Source organism: Lissotriton helveticus, chromosome 12 (assembly GCF_964261635.1).
Source record: "Lissotriton helveticus chromosome 12, aLisHel1.1, whole genome shotgun sequence".
In the NCBI taxonomy this organism is placed as follows: Eukaryota; Metazoa; Chordata; class Amphibia; order Caudata; family Salamandridae; genus Lissotriton; species Lissotriton helveticus.
Window position 1 is genome coordinate 249,923,104 of NC_136073.1, and position 21,425 is coordinate 249,944,528.

General features: G+C 45.8%; 1 protein-coding gene across 1 annotated transcript in view; it reads right to left on the reverse strand.

The window, feature by feature from the left end:
• DBNDD1 (dysbindin domain containing 1) overlaps window positions 1-21,425 on the reverse strand; it is a 273,310-nt gene that overhangs the window by 84,333 nt on the left and 167,552 nt on the right. The window lies entirely within an intron of this gene.

Sequence of the window (21,425 nt, forward strand, 5' to 3'; positions counted from 1 at the left end):
CTGATCTACCCAAATTCCGCTCCGAGGGCATACGTTTCCTGTGATTCTCTTACTGTGTTGGCAAAACACTCACATCTACTCTATACCTACCGACGTCACTGCCTCATACCGCCCAACCCCCATTAGTCTCTCTTAAGTATAATCAAGATTATCTGGTGCTATACTCCATTTCTGAGAACAAACTAAACATAAACTCGTATAATCACTGCGTAGGTGACCTTCTTGCACGCAATATAAACAGGTAAAATGCCCCCAGTCCCTTCTTAGGCTTCCCCCCTCTGCTTTTCCTTAGATTATTCTCAATACCTAACCTTGAAGAAAATCTCTGAACTATGCATTTTCCTACATCCACATACATTTCAGTTCCAGGCCTCCCTACACATTTCCCACCATTCCTCGTCTTATTTCTTCTCATCTGTGGTCCCCATCCATATCTTTGTTATACAACGTTTCACCAAAAACTGCTAAAATAAGAATAAAATGAAATAATGAAAAAACCTTGGGCCCGGTTCACAGAATGAACTTAAGACCTAGGGGCCAGATGTAGGTAGCCAAATACCGGTCGGTAACGGCCGAATTCGGCCGTTACCGACCGGTATTTGGCTACCGAGATGTAGGGGCAGGTAAACTGGGCAAATCGGTAATTTTACCGAATCTGTAAATATACCGGTCGGTAAATTTACCGACCGGTATTTTTACAGAATCGGTAAAATTGATATGTAGGTGGGACTCTTCTGAGTCCCACAAGGCCTAAGAAATCGGTATTTTACCATCAAATTCAATTTGATGGTGAAATACCGATTCAGGTGTGCATGCACATGTGTGCATGCACACCTGTGCCATATGACAGGCAGACCTGCCCTTAGGGCAGGTATGCCTGCCATATGGCCCCCGAACCTTTTTTGGGGGTGCTAGAGGGTGTCAAAGTGACACCCCCTGCACCCTTGCCAAAAATCGGTATTTACCGATCGGTAAATACCGACCAGTAATGCCCCATTCATTCCTATGGGCTTCAAAGCCCATAGGAATGAATGGAGCATTACCGGTCGGTATTTACCGAATCGGTAAATACCGATTCTTAACGATTCGGTAAATGGAACATCTGGATGTTCCTACATACCCCCACTTCTTATTTACCGATTCTTAATTACCGAATCGGTAAAATTCGGTAATTAAGAATCGGTAAATAAGTTTTACCTACATCTGGCCCCTAAATCCTAAACTTACTACTATTTGGTATTCACAGAATGCACTTACTACTTTCGGAATTCACAGAGTGAACTTACTACTTTCGGGATTCACAGAATAAACTTACTACTTTGGGTATTCACAGAATAGATTTAAGACTACTAACTCTAAGTCCGAAATCGGGCAGTAAATTCCGGCCCGGAGGCGGAGCTTCCGGCTTGGGGGCGGAGCTTGCGGCCCGGAGGCGGAGCTTCCGGCCCGGAGGCGGAGCTTGCGGCCCAGAGTTGGAGATTTCAGCATGGCAAAAATCCCCACCTCCAAGCCGGAAGCTTCGCCTCCGGGCCGGAAGCTCCGCCTCTGGGCCGCAAGCTCCACCCCCAAGCCGGAAGCTCCGCCTCCGGGCCGGAATTTACTCCCCGATTTCGGACTTAGAGTTAGTAGTCTTAAATCTATTCTGTGAATACCCAAAGTAGTAAGTTTATTCTGTGAATCCTGAAAGTAGTAAGTTCACTCTGTGAATCCCGAAAGTAGTAAGTGCATTCTGTGAATACCAAATAGTAGTAAGTTTAGGATTTAGTCTTAAGTTCATTCTGTGAATCGGGCCCCTTGTTCTTAACATGCAGGGCCCCTATTATCCATCAATGTTCCTACCTTTTATATCCAATGAATTAACTCTCTTAAAAGTTTGATGGACCATCAAGTTGTCCTGTCGCTGGTGAACAATGAATGTTGTCTTTGCGTAGGGTCTTTTTTTCAAATTAACTGTCCGTACACGACGCACTATACACTTTATGTTTGCAAGATGTAGTTGTTGTAACGATGTGTTTTACTATATTTATAGCTGTCTTTTTCTCCATAGTTTTATCATGTTTAAGCACTTGTATGGATTCTTTATGCTTCAGAATGAAAAATGTATGAGGATGATGATCATCATTTCCAGTAAGTGTGGTAACTTCTGTTATCACACACATTGGATTTATACGTTTTACATTTTTTATTGCAACTTTCACATCCTGGGTATAATAAAAAAAATGAAACCTGGCAGAATTGAAACAGAGAAAAACTCCTCGTAAATATGGGGATATGAAATGTTGGTGTGGAGCAATATTGTGCAGCCGGCACAGAGCATGTTTTGAGAAGTTAATCTTATCACTCACTTAGTACATCTTATCAGGCACGTCAAATTAAATTCTAAAGCATCAGCAAAGACATCATGCCCAAAACCTGATCCGCTCCTGGGTTACTATCCCTTTCACTACTATAGTAGTAAAGGTAACCTCGACATACACTGGTAGTCCAGCAACCTCCTTCCACTTGTCCGCGCCGTTTCCAGGGGCCACCTCACAAGTAATGTCCAACTACATACTTGCACATTCTTTCCTTTCCCCTCATTTCCTCCTCGTTGGACTTCCACACTTCTTTGGAGAGAACCGTTTTTCTTGACCGCGTCTCTTCCTTACTTTTTCTTATTTGAATTTCTTTGTATTGGCAGCATCAACACAACAATGTACATTAAAGCTCACATTAGACAGCAGCTTATGAAAAATAATGGAACTGCCAGAATACTACAGTTTTTCTGAGATAAGCAAGAAGGTGAGAACATCATGAACAAAACCCTGTAAACTGCTTTTTCACTCAGGTTGTCGCCCTGGATCCCCAGGTCCACTCCCCTCTCCATTCCATCCCACAGCCTCGTGTCTGAAAATGTTGTAACGTGTCGTGAACACCATTGTCAGTCTCCTGTCCTGTCTAAAGGCATTTGTTACTAAAGGCGAGCTAAGCATGTCCACCTTAGGTATAAAGTGAGTTAAAACTAAAGTGTAGGATTATTGGTATTGAGGGTAGAGTGCAATGTCAAGGGAAGAGTCTATGGGGAGAGAGTGTCGCCCTTAACAGATTGAGCAAAGGTATCCGCCAATGTGTCCCAGTCGTGTGAAAATCTGCTTGCTCCTCCTTGTGAAGGTGTACACTCTCGGTGTCAACAATGGTTGAACCACTCTACCCCAAGCCGTACTTTTCCAATTGATCATGATGAGTCTTTTGGCCAATAGCGGAGTAAAATCTATACATTTCATCATAGCTCTACTGGTGGCTGGATGGAGAAAAAGCCTTACTTGGAAAAAGGCCCAGTATCAGCCCCTCTAGGGGATTATCCAGGCTCCTCCCTGTAACCTCGTGTAGTATGTCTATGATCCCGGAGCTGTGAGCGACCCGCGCGGCTAGAGAACATAGGTCAGCGTCCTGCACATAGCAATGAGAACAAAGAGCAGGTGCTCCCGGGTAGTTCTCTAGAAATTCAGAGCACTATAAGGTATGCTCTATTGAGGATATTGAACTGAATGTATTTGAAACAGCATTACGTGATCCTGTGTATCGGTACTGCAGCATGCGTTGCCACTCTGAGTTGTGGAATGGCCTGGCTATGTTGTCTTTCTATTTTGTTTGTAAGGAACCTCTAGCCTGGTCCCAGTACTGGGTATGGGCTTCATAAAGCCAACAAACCAATCTATTACTGTCTCCCATGGTATAGAGCACTTGGATGATCGCACCGACTGGGGGTTCCGAGCTCTGAGCTTGAAAGAAGGTGCCCAGCAATCATTTAATCTGGATGTAGGTAAGGAAGTGACCCAGTGTAATGCCAATTTCAGCCACAAGAGCTTTGAACGTGCGTAGTTCCCAGCATTGAATAGGTCAGACAGTGCAGAGTACCACACTCGGCACTGAGCTCCAGATCCGATGGAACAACTCCTGAAGGGCAGACCAGCAGGCCCCGGATGGAGGATCGTTGGGCATAGTGAGATGTGTGTTTAAGGAACATTTTTGAGCACTAAAGACAAGCTAGCGTGGTGGATAACAGTAGAGGAGAACCAGTCACGGGGCATTTTGCAGTAAGAAACACAGTCTAAGTGTCCAGAAATCCAGTCTCTCGAAATGTAGCCGGCTGCTTGTAGCAGGCGGCCTGTCGGCAGGTGTGACGGCCACTGCAACGGCGTCAATAGGTAATATTGTTCAAAATCTGAGTCTTAATCCTTCTGTTTCAACTGAGAGTTAGAGGGTAGACAGCATGACCCGTTGGTGACCTTTGTACTAAAAGAACTCTCCTAATGTTGTGTATAGTCGTTTGAGAAAAAGTCTCTTCCTTCCTTTGAAGGGGAGTGCCCACTGCTCAATCACCTCCTACTGCAGGGGCTGCTCCAAACCTAACCCTACTTTAGTCAGAGGAAGTCTTGCCATTCCTGGCCCTGACCCCCTTTCTATGAAGAATTTGAATTTGAATTTGAATTTAAAAACATTTGTACAGCGCACTTTCACCCAGCGGTTTCATGGCGCTATTTGAGTTGCAGTAGACGGTAGCAGTTGGAGGGGGTTTAGACAGAGTAAGCTTGCGCAAATAAGAAACACCCGCTCTCTCCTTTCACCAGAAGTGAATTATACGAGGCTATGCCCGCATTGGGGATGGAAGGGGAGCAGAAACACCTCCTGCCCAAAATCAGGTGTGGGCTTACTAACCCTTCAGAGGGGCTTGTTTGATCTTTTAATGACTGATGCACCTCACCGCTTCCCCCCAATTCCCTTATTCTCTCCCTGCTGCAGGTACCTATTTTTCTGAAGAACATTCTCGCCTCCTTCCAGCTGCTCTAACAATACTCTGTTGCATTCCTTCTTATAACTCGCCCCATCTTGGACTTGCTTCTAAGAAGCCGCACTAGAGCCCTGATACCCAACTGGTTTGTCCTGACACACGCTTCATGGCAAGTCGGCCCACCTAGCATACTAAAATTCTGCCTTGCTGTCCTGTACACTCCTTTCTCACACACATATATATTGTATACCATTCTTGTGCTATGGGCCCCCTCCCCAGGTCTGGCCTCTACTCACATTGGCTTCCATACCATGCACCCGGCTTTGGCCACACACACGTTGGAAGCGCATTATTAATGACCCAACACTATATTAAATTTACATAACAAAAGATAGATGCTTATTTAGCACTTGGCGAGAAGCCTTTAGTTCTGCCAGGGCAGCAGGGGGATTCACTCCGCTGCCTTAGCAGATTAAAGCCTGCCTCATTTAGAGTTCTCTGCCTGCCTGGTGGAGATCTCAGTGCTTTACGAGGAGCTGCAGCCACAGCAGCTCTTCTGAAGCTAATGTAGCTTTGCTCAGCGGTCGCCATGTTGAGTGTGTCCGTAGAGAAATTTTTTGTTTTTCAAAAACAAATTCCCAAAGCTGGAGTTTCTTTTAGAGAAACAATAAATAAATGACTTGGACCTGCTGGAAGTCTTCTCCCAGCTTGTGGGGCCATTCTTTTGTTTGCCTGTTCACAACCCCCAGGCTTTCTCTGGAAGTCCCAAGGAAAGGAAAATAAAATACATCCGAACATCTGCCCTCAATAAGGCGGTCGTTCTAAGGTCCTTAGACAGATGCCCAATGTCAGTCGAGCTGACGGTATGTACTTCTGTATGTATGTATATATGTATGTATGTATGTGGTATTTCATAGTATGATAACGGGGTCCCCCTGCTTAATATTGACGTTCCAAGAGCAGGGGAAAAGACAACCCCGGCAACATCTGATTACAAACTAGGTTTCCTAACTACATTATAGGCCTCACAAGAGAGATAACTGTAGGGTGAAGTTAAAGATTATTTTTATTAACAATCCATTTTTAAAACACTCATTAAAAGCATACAATTTGTTCATTGTCATCATGATGGTCTGATTTCTTTTCACTTACGAAGTCAACAATAAGGTTAGCGATGCCTTTTCACCTGACTGAAGTACAACATTCATACCTTCAATCATACCTCTCACCATTAGAATTTCGATAGTGGGTACATAGACCATACACAAATGATGCACAGTACCCAACACGAAAATTATTAACATTGGTTTTCCATCTTTCTGGCATCAATATATTTCATTTTAATATACTCTTTCAAATTTGGTTACAGTATTACACACTACATATATATCTACTGATACTCTATGTGGATGTAACAACAGTGGCTTAAATTATCCATCATCCTGTGTCGTTTGTCTACGTGTGATTCGGCAGATCTATGCCTACAACAGGAAAGCCACAATCACACACAAACATTGAAGGTACCTACAAGGCACAGTTCACTTAGTCAAAAGATGAACAGCAGAATACACAGAAATGTGTAGTTATAGAGCACAATGAAAAGTTTCTAATGTGCCTAAGATAGGTGCATAGGCATACCAAGGCCACAGCCAAGATATACACGATTTAATCATGTGTTATGATCTTGACGCTCTTTTTATAACAGAAACATGGCTCAACGACTCCTCTAATCCCGATTTGGCTACTGCCCTTCCCCCTGATTTTACCATCTTCAGGCAGGACAGACCAATCGGGCGTGTAGGTGGGGTTGCTCTCATTGTAAAAAAGTCTTCCTCGTGCCACACATTTGATTTAGGCCCCCTCAAGGGTAGCGAGAGTATCGGCTTCTCGATCAAACTTAATGCCTCTACCTCTTTTTCGGGAGGCCTAATCTATCGCCCTCCAGGCAATGCCACCTCCTTTCTGGACTCCCTAGATGAAGTCTTTGGGTCACTCATGTTACGTTACCCTCACTTTACTCTATTAGGAGACATGAATATGCAACTGGAATCGTGCGTCGACCCACATGCCACTTGTTTCCAACATACCCTAAATATCTTTGGACTGGCTCAATTAGTGACCGCTCCTACCCATCAAGCCGGCCATATTTTGGACGGTATCTGTTCCAACTTAAGTACAATGACTACGTCCCCTCCCATTCCACAAATCTGGACCGACCATTGTTTTATTCCCTTTGACATTGAGCAACTAGTCCCAGTTCCATCAACAATAAAGCGCTCCCAACCCTCCTTCTCGGTAAACTGGAGAAAGGTGACCGACCGTATTAAGCTGGATTCCCAGCCACTGGCACAGGCCCCTAAATTGATGGGAGACGTATCGGTTGATTCTCGCAACTTCCACGTCTGGATGGAACAGATTATCTCGGAAAACTCTAATTCCAAAGGCGACCGTGTGAAGTGTCCCAGAAGGAAACTGAGCGCCCCATGGTACACCCAGGCCTTAACTGAGAGCCACCTTCTTTGTAGAATAAAAGAAAGGAAGTGGCGGAAAACATACGATGAGGCTTCAAGAGCCCTCTATGTTCAGCAGAGGAAATTATACCTCTCAAGCATAAAGTCCGCCAAAAAGGAGTATTACACAAAAGCTATCAACGACGCCCATCAGAAGCAAAAAACGGTTTTCTCTATCGTCAAATCCTTCACCCACCCCAAAGCTCTTCAGCCCGAAATCCCCCCCTCTGAAACTCTGTGCAACCAAATTGCAGATTTCTTTGGGGAAAAAATTGCAATCATCCAAAAGGATTTCCCGCCCTCCCTGATTATCCCCACTCTTGGACCCCAGAAACAGGTAGGCGATCACCATCACTCCCTTTGCGGCTTTCAACCTGTCTCCCTCCAACAGACCTGCAAGGCGATTCTGGCCTGCAAATCAGGAGCACCAACTGACTCCTGTCCCCCTCGCATACTGCATCATCTAATTGAGGTAGTCAATCCTAACATCAACGCTATCATAAATGCCTCCTTAGACTCAGGGGTAGTGCCTAACGAATGGAAAAAGGACATCGTGAAACCCCTGATGAAAAAGCTGAATAAATCCCCTTCGGATCTGACGAACATGCGCCCCATTTCACTCCTGCCTGTTCTAGGAAAGATCACGGAACAGATAGTGTACTGGGAGCTAAAAGCATTTGTGGAGAACCACAATATTCTGCACCCACAGCAATCTGGCTTTCGCCCCAGCCACTCTACTGAAACGGCCCTGATAGAACTCTCCGATTCCATCAAGTTCCTGCAGGATGAGGGAAGGAAAGCCGTCCTCATCCTGCTCGATCTCACAGCAGCGTTCGATACAATCTCTCATGTCATCCTGATCGATAGGATGCGTGAGATTGGCGTGACAGACACAGCTTTGGCATGGGTAAAATCTTTCCTGACCAATAGGTCCCAATCTGTGTCTTTGGGTCCCCACCTATCCAGCGAAAAAACCATTACATCGGGAGTACCGCAGGGGTCCATATTAAGCCCATTACTTTTTAATATCTATATGGCACCCCTTCTGGCTGTGATAGAGTCTCATGGGATCCTTGTCACGTCATATGCTGACGACACCCAACTCGTCGTCTCTTTCGACAAAAACTGCACGGATACAGAGCTGCGGTTTCAGAATTGTCTCACAGAGGTATTTCAGTGGTTGAATACAAACCACTTGAAATGTAACAGCGGGAAAACCGAAATCATACCATTAGGGAAAGATTTACTCTTTTGCCCTAAGGATTGGTGGCCCAAAGATTCAGAGGCCCCGCCTAGTGCAGTGACTTCTGCTCGCAACCTGGGCGTGCAATTTGATGCAACCCTCTCCTTCGACGATCACGTCAGCATTACGGGCGGTTGCTGTTTCGGACTCCTCAAATCTCTAAAAAAAAATTTTGACTTCCTCCCCATTGCTTCTAGGAAATCGGTTGTGGTTGCATTAATACTCTCCCGACTCGATTATTGCAATGGGTTGATGGCCGGAGTGAAAAAGTCCACTTTGAAGAAGTTGCAAAGTGTACAGCACGCTGCTGCAAGATTAGTGTTAAAACTACCCAGGAAATCTTCAGCCTCAGCAGCATTAAATTGTCTCCACTGGTTGCCTCTGCATAAGAGAATCCTTTTTAAACTCTTACTAACAGTTTTTAAAGCCCTGAAAAACATAGGTCCTAAATATCTCGCCAACCGTTTTATCCACTATGACCCTGTACGCTGTCTGAGATCCTCAGGGACCAACCTCACTAAGATCACAAGGTATAAATACAAAACCAGGGGTGGAAAAACTTTCACAGTCCTTGCAGCAAGGGCTTGGAACAACCTGCCCGTAAACCTCAGACTGATTGAGACTGAGAGTCTTTTTAGGAAACAACTGAAGACTTGGGTCTATCAGCAATCCGATACCTATGTGATGGCAGCCATCTAGATCCTCTATCATCCAATCTTACACACGCTCGTTTAGCGCCAAGATGCTCCCTTCGGAGCGAAAGGCTGCGCTTAATAAATACCCATAAATATCAAATATCAAACAAACACAGGCCAATGCAGAAGGTATGACATAAAAATTTCAATGGGTAAGAGTGTCTGTAGGAGATTAAATTCCACAGTCCTCACGGCTTGAATGGGGAAGGTCCCCTGGATGGTAAATGTGTGCCTGCGGTAAAGTGTAAAGGACTATCACGGCAAGCTGGACTTGGAAAGTTTACGAGGAAAGTGTCCCGTTCTCGACTGTTGCCAAAATGATGTTCACGCTCCTTATTGTTGACTTCATTAGTGAAAAAAGAGACCATCCCGGTGACAACTGAACTAATTGTATGCTTTTAATGAATTTTTTAAATATGGATTGTTAATAGCAAAATGTATTTGACTCAACCCTACAGTTATCTTTCTCTTGAGCCCTATAATGTAGTTAGGAAACAAGTTTGTAATCCAATAGCTGCCAGGGTTGTATGTGGTGTTTCTACAGTGCTAAGCTAGCCAAACCTAGACAGCCAGAGCTGCCGACTGTGCAACTTGGGAACCAGGTTCGAGTCTTGGAGTTGGCTCAATATCCTGTGATTCTAGGCAAATCACTTAATCTCCCTGTGCCTACCAAAAATGAACTTCTCCTTGTGGAATGTAACTGGTGCTAACGTAAAATGCTCCAATACCTTCGCGTCGATTTTGTAATATAAAAAACATTTTTTTTTAAAAAGGGAGCAGAGTGCTGTACATGGTCAAAGTCCAGTAGAAAATCAAAGAGTGATCGCAGAGGTAGAACGTTTGAGGACTGTTCATGCATTGTGATGCAGTGTTCTTTAAAGAAGTGTGTCTTCAACTCTTTCCAGAACAGTGATGGGGCAGTCCCGATGGTTACAGGGACGTTTTTTCAGATCCTGGGTGCATAGATGGAAAAGGCCTGCTTCCTTGTTTTTTTTTATTTTTTACACGTCTTAGTCTGCAGTCTGATGGTGTCCTGGCTGCGGGTGTGGCAAGTCTGCAAGATAAGCGGGGGTGCTGGTCGTGATGGCTTTGTAAATAATACAGTTGATGTTGAAGATGGTGCGGGCTGGCAAGGGGAGCCAATGGAGTTCCATCAAGGTGGTTGAAGGTTTTCACCAGCAGAGGCCCTGCCGGTCAAAATAGGACTGTAAACAAAACAGATTAACTGTGAGTTGTCTCAGACAGGCTACACCACTACATTTCTTGTAGAGTATCCTTTTTGCCTAACTATAAATGGTCCCCTTAGTCTTCTGCTGGCCATAACATTTGTTACCCCTGATGAATTTCCCTAATCCTTTGCATACAGAATAGACTCAGCAATTACAGTTTGCCTGAAAACAACAGTATCATACACCGCATTGCAGGCTTTGCTTGAAAAGGCTGTGAAAGAAAGGGCAAACTCAGTTCTTCTTCATAAATGAAGCATCTCTTAGGTACAGGATGGCATACCAATGCAGAGCTAAAGCCAAAAAGAGGGACCCCTGTTCTGCAACACATGGTCCCTGAAGCACCCGTCAGCAGCCCTGAGAGCTGCAAAGACCCTCAGCCACCTTAAACTCCTACAGCACAGGATCAGTACATCTATAGACAACTATAGAGTATTCTTTGGCGTCCATCTGAGCAAATCTCATCTGTAGCCCCTGGAAACTCTGACGCTACCTGTGCACTTGTCCCCAACACAGAACCAACTCTCATTCCGTCAACATTTGCTGGACTTCAAGAGGACTCACTGGTGAAAACTCTCATTGGCAATTTGCTGAAAGTAATGCCACCCCTACTAGTTCAATGTGACACCTCCTTCCATCCCTTGCTTCTGAACTAAGTAGAGTGTGTAATCTGGGACATGCACTTTAAGGTGTTACACTACAATATGAACCTACAAGCTCAGGCCTGTCCATGAACACAAAGTGCAGTTTGAGAGGAATAGAAAAACAACCTAGTCCTGTCCTCCTTTGGTGAGATAGGTTTGATAAAGTGCAGGCTGAACCGGTAACACACGACCTGGGGCATTTGGCGGTTACATGAAGTGGACTACAATGTTCAGACACTCCCACCAAGCACTGGCTTACTCCGATATAGGGGTCAGCCCCAGCCTCCTGGGTGTACGTCCAGGGGAGGAGAAATAGGGGCAGGTCGGTGATCCAGTAAGGTGACACCAGGGGACGTCACATTGAAGGAGAAGGAGATAGGAAACAGAAATTGAGGAGGCAGGCTGCACCTTAAAAACAAGGTGGGGAGTCACTTGGGAGAGGTAGGTGCAGGCTTTCAATTGGAATTTTGGGTAGACGGGTGGTAAGGCCATCGCCTAGTGTGTGGACTGAAAGGCAGATACCACAGCTTTTTATGAATTGCTCAACCCAGTTAAGTTTGAATTTGGATTATCCAGGAGTGGGTGGGTGTCAGGGGGCTGCTCTGCTGCCACCCTAGAATGAGGGGAACTTGTCATGCCGCCATAAGCGGTTGGTCACCCTGTGCTCGTGTGTAGGTGTTGCGACCACTGCTTGTCCAAGCCTGGTCCAACCCTTGACCGAACAGCGAGTTTGGCATTTTTTTCTATGCTAGGCGCCATCTTATATGTAAATAGTAACATTTATTTCTGTGTATATGGTAATGGATTCTTGATCAGCCTTCTGTTCACTGGATTTCTTGTCTGGAACAAGTGGCGCGTAGCTTTCATGTCAGAGAAAGAGACAGTTTTTCTGAGGTCACTAATGAGAAGCAAGAGAGGGAGAAATAAAATAAGGGACAATGAAAGAGAAGCGTGGAAACAGGTCATGGTGATGGATCGAATATGATTCGGAGACGATACAATGTTCTAAACTCAAGCTTTTCACTTTCAGTTTGTATGCAGCGCCTTGACACAGGTTCATAGCACACTGACTGTGCCATTGAAGCACTGTAACTAAAGCATATGTGTCATATAAGATGTAAACCATTAAGCTATTTTACATAACATAAAAATCCGTTATCAGTATGCAAAACGTCAACATTGTTTGCAACAGACACATTAACCCGGTTATACTGATGAGTGAAAACTGGGACTAGGCAACAAAACACAGCTCTCGCCATTGTGCATTAACCACCTGACGGTAGGAGGTTCTAGCCCCAATATATCCTTGCCACACTGAGATTTTGAAGCTACCAGTTAAAATGCAGCCTGTTTGCAGACACCCTTGCAGTGGTAGTTGGCTTGTGCCTCAATGACTCACCTTGGGTGGGGCTCCTTCTTGTCCAGGTGACCCATGTTATTGCTGATAACTCGTGGTGGGTTGGGTTGGCCAAGGGTGGTGCCAGACACACCTACCTGGCCACCATGGTTACTTTTGCAGCAAGGGTAGTAGAAATGGTGGTGTGGCAGGCAGCAGTGCATCATTTTCCAACTGGGAAGGTTGGGTAAGAAAAAAATTTCTAAATGCATTTTCCCCATTGACTTATATTGGAGGAGAGGCAATTTTAGGTGGCAGGCACTTAAAGCCATTTTTAGTTACATAAATCGTGAGTCTACCGCCTGAATAGGGTCTATTGGCATGTATGATGCAGGCACAGACTCCCTTGGCTTGGCCAACAGGTCAATGACGACCTTCCTGTGACAGTCAGTCAGAGACGGGCCTGAGTATGTACTCCTTCTCTTACTCCCAAGTCCCGGCTCCCGCTGACCTAGCACACCTGCTCCTTGACGCAAAGGACTCCAAGATCTCTTATTCTGACTCCCTGGAGTAGTGGAGTCTGGCTAGCGAGCGGTGCTTACTGGCCTTCTAATACTGCAAGTCCCGTTGGTCCGGTCGAGACTGCGAGCAGGGCCGTCTTAACAGCATTATAGGCCCCCGGGCAAAGCAGTGCACTGGGCCCTGCCTACACAACCACTCACAGGAATAACAATGTTTAACGGAAAATTAGTGTTAAATTCTGGTCTGCATGGGACCTCTATGCTCGTAGGGCCACCGGGCAACTGCCTTGCGTACCCATGAGTTAAGATGGCCCTGACTGTGAGAGGACTCAGGAGAGACCACAGCACAGCTCCGTCAGTTTGTCAGACGTGTCAGGGTCGGGCCGCGAGCACACACCTTGACCCCCAAGCCAGATGCAAGGGAAAAGCATGAGGACACACAAAAACGCATTTTATGCAAAGGTTGGTAGAGGAAGAGGTGGCCAACACTGTTAAAGCAGGGTCATCAATGCTAGTGCTTTTCTGCTACTACACATGGACTGCCCTGCGACCACTTCCACCACTAGGATGGTGGCAACTCTGTGGAAGCAAACTTGACCCAGCAAAACCCCTGGGCAGGCCCCTTCCTGGACATCATTTAAGGGTAGCAGCTATTTGCTACCCCTAGCACTGCTTTTGCGACCCTTTGTCTCAGAGGTGGCAAAAGCAGTATCAAGCACAGAAGGTAAACATCCTGCTGCTCAACGCGGTTTACTTTCTATAGATCCTACTCCGAAATTAGAACTGAAGTTCAAAATAAACAAATTCAGATGTGGAATGCACACTCTTTAAAACAAAATAAAATTAAGCACATTTTAAAAATGCACATTTTCTAAAATTATTGCCACAGCACAGTCTATTATTATGAAACTGTGAAAAAATTGTTTTTTGAATAGAACCCTCAATTTTGTGCTCTGAATGTGGTATAGTTCCTTACATGCATAGTAAAAACTTAATAACAATTAAAAGGAGTGAATCAATCCCATAACATAGTTCATATGCAATTTATAGCCCCAACAAATGTGTGGAGTTGACCACTTTGTTTTTTTAGATCCCTTTTTTTGTGCATCTCCCGATGAATTAGCAATTATTTTTCTCTTTGAGGTATACACTAGGCTTCAGTGACGTCAATTATTGTGTTGTCATCAGGATCAAGGTCTTGTGGCATCATTTCCTAGGATCCTGGGCCAAAGGTCATAAGATACCACTTCCTGTAATGTCTTTGAGGTCAAAAAGGATGTGTGTGATCACTACTTCTGCTAACACTAAAGCCATGGTGAATCAAGGTTCATAGGCCCCTTCTTAAGCAGCAGATCTTGCTGCAAATTGCACGTTCCAGCACGCAGCATCCCACCTCAGCCCTAGGGGCTACTCCCAGCCAGTGGCCGCTCCTCCGCTAAGGTGGAAGAGCGTCGCCACACTGCTCGCAAAGCAGTGTAAAAAAATAAATAATAATAACAGAAGTTATTTCTATTATTATCATTTTATTTGTTTCTGGCCAGATTGGGCGGGGCCGGCACTTCCGTGATTTTTGGTAGGAGGAGTGGTTTGCACTCCTTAAGTGCGCACGACTGCTTGGCCAGCCCTCTCGGGCTGCTCAAGGAGCCATGTGCACTTTATATGTCCCCCACCAGGCTGCATTACACAACCTGACGAGGAATATGCAAAGCCTCCCAGTCCCCGTCTGAGCGCCGATCCATGGCGCTCAGAACAATCACAACTCTGCAATGCAGCGTTGTTATTGGTCAGGGGAGGGACCCTATATACTTCCTGGTTCCAGAGAGACGACGAGAAACAACACAACACAGAGAGGCGGCCGGGGACTCGGCATGTAGGTAAGTTGTTATTTTATGTTGTATTACCCCCCACCCGTGACTCCCCTCTGCCCAAGCCCACCCACCCTCCACTCTTGTTCCCTGCCAGCCGATACTGCTCCCAGTGTCTTAAGCTAGCCTGTTTCTGTTAAAAAATAAATCTTCTCCGTCTGTGCTCAGACCTCCTGAGAGAGAGTTCACAGGTTGGAGGTCAGGAGGGTGCCAAAAGAGGACGTTTTTGTTTGCACACAACAGGAGGCGCGAGCATGGCGGTTGGAAGTTGTCACTCCACCAGTCCAACCGCAAAAACAAATGGCTTTAAAGCGCGCACATTGGAAACAGGAGGCCCTGGAAAGGCTGCAGGTCATGATCAGATTCCGGTGGAGTTTTATAAAGTTTTCAAAGGCTCGCTTCTGGTTGATTTGTTTAACATCATGGTTTTGGCACAAAAAGGGGAGGCAATCCCCCAATCATGGGGGGGGGGCGGATATTATTGTCATTCTGAAAAAAGGGAAGGATCCAAAAGCCACGGGGTCTTATAGACCGATAACATTGATGAATGCCGACGTTAAAATATATTCCAAAATCTTAGCTACTAGGCTGTCAGGGGTTATTGAGAACTTGGTAAGTCCAGCACAACATGGATTTATTCCTGGTAAAGGGACAACGCAGCATACTAGGATGGTTATCACCATGTTTGATGCGGCAGACGTCCTGGGAGACCCTATGGCAGCGCTTTTTTTAGATGCCGAAAAGGCATTCGATAGGGTCTCCTGGGACTATTTATGGCAAACTATGAGGTGGTGTGGTATAGGAGAGGGATTCACTAGGGCTATACAAGCCTTATATAATGAGCCTACGGCTAAAATTAGAGTTAAAAGAGGCTATTCGACAGCTGTTAAAATTGGGAGGGGGACGAGGCAAGGGTGTCCCTCATCCCCATTGTTGTTTGCCCTCTATTTAGAGCCATTCTTGCGTAAGCTTGAATTCAATTTACTTATATTTCCCATGAGGCTGAATGGATGTGTTGTTAAAACGCTTGCCTACGCCGATGACGTGGCAATACTTACCCCAATCAATCAATCAATCATTGACACTTGTAGAGCGCGCTACCTACCCGTAGGGTCTCAAGGCGCTGGGGGGGGGGATGCCGCTACTGCTCGAACAGCCAGGTCTTCAGCTTCTTCCTGAAGGAGAGGTGGTCTTGGGTCAGGCGCAGGTCGGTCGGGAGGGAGTTCCAGGTCTTGGCGGCCAGGTAGGAGAAGGACCTTCCTCCTGTAGTCGCTCTTCGGATGCGGGGGACGGCGGCGAGGGCGTGGTTGGCTGATCGGAGGTGGCGTTTGGGAGCGTAGAAGTTGACTCGGCTGTTGAGGTAGCTCGGGCCTTGGTCGTGTAGGGCTTTGTGTGCGTGGGTGAGGAGGCGGAAGGTGATTCTTTTGTTGACGGGGAGCCAGTGAAGGTCTCTCAGATGTCCGGAGATGTGGCTGGTTCGTGGGATGTCGAGGATGAGTCTGGCTGAGGCGTTCTGGATCCGCTGGAGTCTCTTCTGGAGCTTGGCGGTGGTCCCGGCGTAGAGGGCGTTGCCGTAGTCCAGTCGGCTGGTGACGAGGGCCTGGGTGACGGTCTTCCTGGTCTCGGTGGGGATCCACCAGAAGATCTTCCGTAGCATGCGTAGGATGTTGAAGCACGCCGAGGAGACGTTGTTGACTTGCCTGGTCATGGAGAGGGAGGAGTCCAGGATGAAGCCCAGGTTGCGTGCATGGTCTGTCGGTTTGGGTGCGGTGCCCAGGGCGGGGGGCCACCAGGAGTCGTCCCAGGCGGAGGGTGAGGAGCCCAGGATGAGGACCTCCGTCTTGTCTGAGTTCAGTTTCAGGCGGCTGGTCGTCATCCACTCGGCTACCTCTTTCATCCCTTCGTGCAGGTTGGCTCTGGCGGCGGCGGGGTCGTTCGTCAGGGAGAGGATCAGCTGGGTATCGTCGGCGTAGGAGATTATGCTGAGGTTGTGTTTGCGTACGATGGCCGCGAGGGGGCTCATGTAGACGTTGAAGAGGGTGGGGCTCAGAGATGATCCTTGGGGGACGCCGCAGATGACTTCGGAGGCCTCTGACTTGTACGGTGGTAGGCGGACTCTCTGTGTTCTTCCGTCGAGGAAGGAGATGATCCATTCCAGTGCCTTCCCCTGGATTCCGGCGTTGTTGAGACGCTGCACTAGGGTGCGGTGGCAGACCGTGTCGAAAGCCGCGGAGAGGTCTAGGAGGATGAGGGAAACCCCAGACCCTCTTTTGGCAATCAGAGAGGTGGAAGCAGAAGCTGCGCTATTTGGGCAAGTCTCGTTATAGTCTGAACAGGTCCAAAACACAGATTGTAGAAAATGCCTACTCTAGTTGTAATGACCCGCGGGTGACTACCACTGCAGTCTATTTAGGGGTGGCTATCTCGGCAGATCTAGACAAAGTTGTAGAAAATAATATCGCCCCCTTAATATCAAGAGTAAAATCTGATCTGGATAGATTAAATAACCTACACTTATCCCTGGTAGGTACTACTAATATTATTAAAATGTTAATTCTCCCCAAATTTCTTTATTTATTTAGATCTATTCCACTTTTTTTTTTAAACCAAATGGTTTAATTCGTTAGAAAATATTTTGAATAGATTTATTTGGGCACAGGGTAAGACCAGGAGAGCCTACAGATTTATGTCCCTGCCGAGAGAGAGAGAGGGGGATGGGGAGTACCAGATTTTAGAATGTATTATCTTGCCACTGTCCTTCAATATATGCAGGGGTTAATAGGGGGGGGTGGCAAAGAACAAAGAGTGACAACTATGTCCACAAAGGTTTACACGGCAGTGTTAGGTGAGGAAGCAGAAAATTGTTACTTAAACTGCACGGAATACGGGTACTATAAGAGGACCCGATTTAAAACACTTAATGCAACAGCTCGGATCTGGAATACTTTCCTAAAAAAGATAGGCCTTGGAAGATTTAATAGATACACCAGGCTATATAAGAACCGGTCATTCCCAGAGGCAGTTTTCGCTGATGATATAATGGCCAGCTGGGTTGAAAGGGGAATATTGCAGATAGGGGATCTGAGGGATGAGAATGGGATACTACAGTTTACAGACCTTATGGTGAAATATGGAATCGATAGGAGGTCGTTTTTTAAATACCTGCAGATTAGGAGTTTTCTGAGCAGTAAACAGGGAGGGCCTGCAGGGTTTCAGAGAATTGAAATTATGGAAAAAATACAGGCTTCTGCGGACTGTACAATCAGATCATTGTATGCATGCTTGATGAAAGGGAAACTAGATGATATGGAAAAGTACTGTAATAAATGGGTAGAAAAGTTGCGCATCCCGAAAGAAGTATTTCAGGAGTCACTTGAATTGGCATGCACCGTACTGTGCTCTGCGCCCCTTCAATCACAGCATTATAGGACTCTGTATCAATTATACTTTACCCCAGCAAGAATTGCCAAATGGGGAGGTACTAATGGTATTACCTGCCCTAGATGTAATTTCTTAGAGGCAGATATCGTACACATATTTGCTACCTGCCCCCAATTGCACACTTTGATTGGTAATATAGAGCGCTTTGTGAATAGAACACTGAGCATTCAAATAATTTTAACTCCTTCAATATTATTATTGGGGATAGGCTCAGATAGGGGAGGTACGCAGAAAGAATTTATTTTTGTGGCTACTGCAGTGTACAGATTGACAATAGCCAGAGCGTGGCTCGATAGAAATCCACCTGCTATGCAAAACTGGCTGGCTAATTTACTAGCGACTTATAATTTGGAAAAACCTATATATGCTCGGAAAGGTGCAAGAGGTAGGGTGAGAGGACTTAGAATCTGCGAGCCTATAACCAGATGGAAAGAGAGCCTGGGTTCATATTGAGAGATATAAGCGGTATTTTCTGGATATAATATGATGATTTACTTTTCTTTATTATTATGTAACCTACAATTGATATGAAATGTTTGAATGTACAATGTACAATGTGTACAGTCTGTGAAAAATAAAAAGATTAAAAAAAAAAAAAAAAGGAAACAGGAGGCCCTGGCAGTGTTCGCAGGAGCTGCAACTGTCTCATGATCCCTTTACCCAAGGTAGGTTTGTGGGCTGCTGCAGGCAGGGAAATTATTTATCCCAGCTGCTTGGCCATCCCAGCCCACAGGATTAGTGTTCCAGCCCTTAAGTGACCAACAAGTGGTGACACATACCCTAGGAGCCTGGAAAGGGAGTGGTGCCCTACAAGACCGGTCCCAGTATCAAAGCAAGTCTCCAGCCTTCTAGCCTTCCAGGAAAATGCCAGGTGGGGCCAGTACAGGCCTGCAGAGTCCAAAGGTGGGGTGCTGATTTGCAAAGGCATAGAGGTCCATAGGGGACCACTTCCCGTTTCGAAGTCAGTGTTGCAACTACTGGAGAAGACTATGGTCCAGGGTACCCCCGGCTCTTGTTCAAATTTTTTTTTAATCAGCCTAGTGTCCCTTTTTAAAAAAAAATAAAAAAGCAGACTGTTTTAGAAAAATAAAAAAATTCATTTTGAAATGCAATCACACAGATGGCGGTCGGCTGTAGCCAATTGTAGGAGGTCGCAAATTTCGACCTGTCTAATATGCATTTGGTAGGTCATTCTCTGACTCCCCCTCCCCCTTTAAGAAACCTTATTTTGCAAACCCACCTATTTGTACATATGTCAGTTTCCAAAATTAGATACTTGACGCACAAAGTCTGGCCACGATTAGCGACCTCTTTTTACAACCACTATCTTATTACATCTGACTCATGCTCACCCTAGTTTCATACTAAATCTGCACGACTTAAAAAGGTGTAGAACATACTGAAAAATGTGAGGTTCAGATGTCATGGGATTGGTTGCACAGCAAACAATGACCAAACCGGTCTAGCTCGTGATCATGTAGCTTTATACTCACAGAACCAATAGGACTTTTGTCAATAGGAAGACAAAGGCAGGAGGTTATAAAGAGCTGGAACACAAGAGGTTTTGTCTCATGTAAAGAACCGAGGGGAAGACAAATAAAGCACTGGCATTACAATGTGTTGGATTGCGTTGTTTTATCAATCTGATTCTGTGTGCCCATCTCTGTGTGGGATTCACTGTTTCATTAGTCTATTTACATGAACTTTTGTTTTTGTTGAATTTATTGCACATGTTGTGAGTGTATAGGTGTCCGTAAGTGTTTGTGCACGAGTGTGTGTGTGTCAGTGATTCCAGGTGTGATTCTGCATGCTGGTGTATTATAAAGTGTCTGAGTGCAAGTATGTCTTGTGGTGTTTGCTTAAGTGCATGTTTATGTAAATGTAAACAGGGCTGTACTGGCCCTCTTCTAAGAAATTGGTGCTTTTGTGCTCAGGCCCTAGACAATCAGAAGCCTGTTGACAATATGCCTGTTTTGGCTAAACTTCTGGACTGGGGGTTCCAAAGGTCTAGGAATGCTCTTTCAAGTGAATACTCTAACCCCCAATCCCTCACATCTTGAATGCCCTAAGGTGCCTGACTGGATCCAGAAACTTTTCCAGCAATTGCGTCCACATGCCAAAAGCGGACGCCATCGAACTCTGGGGCGGCCTTGTCAAGCCTTTGGAAGGGATGACTTGGAGCTGTAACATGCGCCATCCTTGCACCCCAAAGGTAATTTAAAAGAAATCATTCTGTGGCTCTAAACACGGAGCGTTAGTGACAGACTACAATTGCAAGGTGTGCAGAATCTAACATGGAACCTATCAACAGCTAGAAGGCCACTCCTCAGAGCGGGGAAAAGGAAAGGCTGTGATGAATCTGTGGATAGAGGATCCACCAGAATCAACATGATCAGAGTTAAGTAACTTTTTCTTCTAATGGATACTTCTAACTGCAGATTCTTCACGTTTTGAATCGGAGCAACACACTCCAAAGGTGTTGGCTGCAAGGAGTTGACTTTATACTACTACATCCTGCTGGGACAGCGCACAGGCAAAAGCTCCCTTCTTGTGGACCTGAGAGTTGATGGCAGTAGTGACTGGTGAAGTTGCGGACGGCCAGCCACGTTGCAGCCAGGCAGATGTCCAGCACAGTGGTGCAGTGGTGGTTTTGACTCTGGTGGAGTGAACCAAAGATACTCAGGAGGCTGCTACTTGGACAAGACATAGCACATCTTTATACAAAGGTCTATCCAGCTGGACCACCCTTCTCAATAAGAGTTGGTGGTCCAGCAGGTGCTGCTTAGTCTTCTCTAGAGAAACTAAGGGCCTCTTATGGTCCAGCCGATGAAGCTTCTACTCCTTCTTAGAGGGATGAGCAGAGAAAAAAAAGCAGGGAAGCACCAGCTTAGGCAGAAAGGATGTCAGACTCTAAAATGCCAACTTGTCTGGGGATAAGGTGATACACAGTGGTGGTATCAACAGCATGCAGATACTGAGATGGCGCACAGAAATGATCTCAATGAGGAGAACAGCCTCAACGGTCAGCAACCTCAAAGAAAAACTGTGCATAATCCCAAATGGTGTGAACATCAAGTAAGTAAAAACCAAGTTAAGGTCCCACTGAGGCATAGTCTAAGGTGCTGGAGGAGACAAATATGGGAGTGTTTTCCGAACTGTTGGTTGCCACCCAC